Genomic DNA, 4,880 nt, shown 5'->3' with positions numbered 1-4,880 from the left:
TTCAGGCAATCCAGCTGGGATAATTGGAAGCAGCACACTATGGCCCAAATTCACTAAGCAAACCGATCGTGTACCTGTCTTCTGACCATCCTCCGATCCGCGCATGCAAATGAGGGCAACGGCATGCAAAGTAGGCAGGGACCCAATTCACTAAAGAAAACCCTGCAACACCGACTGGGCTGGCCAATAAAAAAAAAAAGACTTTTGAGGACCAGTCGCTGAAGCCCTTTGCGACTGCCCTGCCTTCTTCAGCCCTGCTCTCTGCCTTATCAGCCCCGATCTCCTGCAGCCTGCCCTGAACACGCCTGCCTACCCCAACTCTCTCACCCTTCCCCACACTGCAAGCCTGTGGTTTTAACCCGTGGGCTTAAGTGGGTAAAACCACAGGCTCCCAAAAGTTTGTCAATAGCCTATTAAAAAAAAAATCTATGCCGGCCCTGAGGTCCAGCACTTCCCTGGCTGCGCAGTGTAAAAAAATAGAAGGAAAAAAAAAACCCAACTCCGACAGCCTGGAGGTCCCGCGCATGCTCAGACTATCTACAGATGGTCTCCACATGTGCGGGGATCTCTATAGCACGATCTGTGCCTGGAGATGGGGGCGTTCCTCTGATCACCCTCATCTGCATGTTGGTGTTTGCTGAATTCGTCGGTCCTGCCCGGATTGGACAGGTTAGTGAATCCTGGCCTATGGGATTTAGGTGCCCATTGTTATAGAATAGCACACAGCCAGATTAATGTGCAAATCCTAATTGGTAACAATTAACATCAATGGTTGGTTGTCAGCATCCAGTGACTGAATGATTAACAACTCGTCAGCCAATTAAGTTGCATGTGCATTTCGGGAGTGCACTCAAATTGAATCCAGGGCATACTATCTAATTTAACAAGTGCATCTATTTCCACAGTTTCCACACCATGAAAAACAAAACCTGCTTGGGTCTCAAGGAGTATATTTTGAGTAGAAATTAGGCTTGAAGTGTTCTTCTAGTTTATGTGGTAGATGCCCCAAAGTGAGTCATAGCAAGACTGTAGATTAAGTGGAAGCAAAGGAAAGTCATCCTTCTGTTTAGAATCACACTTTCAGCTTGCTCATTATTAATCATAGTCTCCAATGTTTGTAAAAAAAATCAGCTTTGACCACATGCCAGAGAATGCACCTGAAGCCAATGCCTCTCCAAACCTCCTTTTCCAACATTGTCCATATGCCCATAAACTCTTCTGAGTTGTGCATAATGTTGGATTAGATTCTGGATTTCTGAAGTCTTTGAAGATATATTTTTTTCACTTGCTACACTCATTCACTTATCATTCTAAAGGGAAAATACTTCATTATGTTCCGCTACTTAATACTAAGATGATGGCTAAAACCTTATACACATGCAGTGGCCTTCTTAAAAAGTTTCCTTCCAGTCTGTATAATTGTAACAACTTTTTAAAATTATTTTTTAAAATCTTTATTTTCATAATGAACATGAGAGAATACAACAAAATAACTTAAAAAAAACAACCCCCAAATACAACCAGCAAGAAAAGGCAAGACTGCTAACCTTCAAAGAACTTCAAATCTGTGAAGCTAAGTGTTTAAGCCCTCAATAAACAATTTAAAGAAAATTATAATTCTGGACCATGGAGTTTATCAAAACTAGAGTAATACTAAGAAACTTTCTAGCAGATGATGGAATGTTTTGGTCTATGAGGGTCTGCTGATTTCCTAAAAGCAAGGTACTATAGGCCCAAGATACCTCCCACTGCATAGATTTTTCTAAGGAGAACAGTCAATGACCAGATAGCTATCTTGGGGCCATTAAAGGAAAGAGTGAACAAGAGATCCAGGGTAAATTTAGCAATTAGCATCATCTCATACCCCCTCTTCTACAAAGCCGCGCGGTAACAGCCCCAAAGTCCATAGAGATTTAAAAGGCTTTGGGGCCATTACTGCGCGGCTTTGTAGAAGAGGGGGATAGTTTTAGAATCCCCCTCTATTTTCTTGTAATGAAGGCTCTGTGCATGAACTTGAAATAGGTCTCCTGTAATTCCACTGATTTCAACAGTTTAAAAGTGGCTGAGAACATTGCCAGAACATTAGGTTCATCAAACTCTGTCCCTGTGTTAGAGATCTGCCAGTTTAGACATACCCTTCTTATTGAAAATGTCTTTTGGACATGCATTTTATTTCACTCCTTTCACTACTTCCTGTTTCAAACTGTGTACTTTGAATTCAATATTAAATCAGATATTTGCAAGGTTTCATAAAAGGTTTTGAAGGGACATTATGGTCTATGACTGAATTTTAAATGGCAATTCTTGACTTCTTACAGTGTCGCACTTGATGTTAGGCAACAGCAAATGGAAAAAAAAAATTAAACTATGCAAAATAATCACCCAATGGCCTTGCTTTGTGCCATTCTGTTCTGCACAAACATTTTTCTTCATAAAAACAGAACAGCATTGAAGTGCTCACTGTATCTGGGAATAGCAACTAGAACATTCTCAAGGACATGGTCTAAAGAAATGGCCTTACAGAAATGGCCATCATTCTCTAGTTTTCCTCCCAGAATGGAATATTAAAACAAACATTTCTTAAATCTTTACAACAGTTACTTGCCTGTCTGTGCCTCTTGCTCACCCCCATGGTCATACTTCTAGGTCTTCTGTGGGTTAATTTATTTATATGCTCTCTCAGGCTTCTGCTTGTTGCAGTTTTCAAAGTATTGCCCCGTCCTAGTCAGGTAGAACCCAGAAAACTGCAACAAGTGTAATTTATTTATGTTTTTAAAAGAAATCATTCTAAAAATTAGCTGTAGTTATTGTCAGCTAGACAACCATGGACCATGTGACAATAGACTTTATAGAATACATACAGTTAAATAACACCTGTCACAAGAAATCTAAAATATGAACTCACTAAATCTTAGGACAAGTACATTGGATCTCTAAGGGAGAGGATGGGATAGTAGATGGCATGGTTAGGCAGACTAGACAGGCCATATGGTCTTTGGTTGCCTTCATGTTTGTTTTAAACTTGTTAAGGTAGCCTGGAAAAATACTTAGGACACTTGAGTGGCAGTCCAAATTTTCTAGGAGCTAGGGGAAAAATAATTAACTTTTACCCTCACATCTACTTTTGTGCATATTTGTCTTATAGCTTATTATTTATACGTATTCTGCCTTTATACAAGACGGATTACAATACATACATAATTATAAAAATATACAAAACACTTGAATATACATACCACAAGACTGACATTGTAACATACATCAACAGAAAAATTCATCACAATTGAATTTCCAGAGGGACAGTGAACTGATTACCAATCAAAACCACAAGTGTCCTCAGCATTAAGACGCATATTTCATCTGGTAAAAAAAATGTTGCTTCAAGTTTCTTAAATTAAAACATAGAAACATGAAGGCAGATAGAGGCCAAATAGCCCATCTAGTCTGCTAATCCGCAATAACCATTATCTCTTCCTCTCTCTGAGAGATCCTACGTACCTATCCCATGCCTTCTTGAATTCAGACACAGTCTCTGCCCTCCACTACTTCGTCCGGGAGACTGTTCCACGCATCTACCACCCTTTCTGTAAAAAAGTATTTCCCTTAGATTACTTTGGAGCCTATCACCTCTTAACTTCAACTTATGCTGTATTCCAGAGCTTCCTTTCAATTGAAAGAGACTCGACTCGTGTATTTACAGCCTTTCCTCTACATATTGAGATCTTTAAGTCTGTCCCTATATGCGTTATGATGAAGACCATGCACCATTTTAGTAACCTTCCTCTGGAACGACTCCATCCTTTTGATCACAAATCTTTCTATTATCAGAGATACACTGGAAGCTTGTTCCATTCTATCGGTCCAGCGCAAGAAAAAACACGTTTCCTTAATGTCTCATGCTATAAATATTTATAGTTTGGAATAATCAAGTCAAAATGATCTGCAGAACGCAGTAACCTAGATGGAACATATGACACAATATAATCCTGCAAATATATGGCCGATAATTGGTTCAAACTCAAATACACCATCAAGAATGGTTTGTAGCTAACCCAATAGTCCACTGTCAACCAATACCATCAAGATATAATATGCAGTTACATGTTCAAATCTATGCTTTCCTCTCTCTCCAACTTCTTCACCATGCCTCAATCCACTTTCTTCTCTTTCCTATCAGCCTTTTATCATCTTCTTGTCTAGTCCTCTCTCCAGACTCCTGCTTGCCCTAAGAAACATGCCAGCCTCTCCTTCCCAGCCCTGCCCTCCAGGCAGTTTTTCACCCCTCCTAAGCCCTGTGGCAAGGTTCAGGCCCAGTCAGTGGCATAGGGCAATTGCCCCTCTTTAGTCCTGACTTGGAATCAGGTGCTCAGGACTTTTCCACCCCTGCTTTAAAGACAAAATGTATGTTAGCTAAAATAAATTACAATAATGCTTTAAGATCAGTGATGAAGCAGAATTTTTGAAGCACAAAGGTTTACAAAGTACGGTATATTTATTTATTTATTCAATTTCTATACCGTTCTTCTAAGGTAGCTCAGAACGGTTTACACAAATTTATTCAGGTACTTAAACATTTTTCATTGTCTGTCCTGTATGGCGCATGATATCTCTGCTCCCCATGCTTGTCTGCAAGACAACAAATGACACTTGAACTCAAAATCCCAGACTACTTCCTTCAGTGCCTCAGGTTTCATTGTTTCCTGCTCAGCATGCAATTTCATTGCACTTGATTCCATTAAGAATTAAAGCAAAGAAAGGGGAGGGTGGCTGGGGAAAATTGCTGGTCACTCTGTTCAAAATAGGCAACTGGTGATGACTCTAAACATCCATATGATAAGAAGTATTAAAAGAGCACAGAGAAAGACATACTGAAACACATA

The sequence above is a fragment of the Geotrypetes seraphini genome, chromosome 9 (assembly GCF_902459505.1).
Source record: "Geotrypetes seraphini chromosome 9, aGeoSer1.1, whole genome shotgun sequence".
NCBI classification, from domain to species: domain Eukaryota; kingdom Metazoa; phylum Chordata; class Amphibia; order Gymnophiona; family Dermophiidae; genus Geotrypetes; species Geotrypetes seraphini.
Note: the sequence above shows the minus strand (reverse complement) of the source record.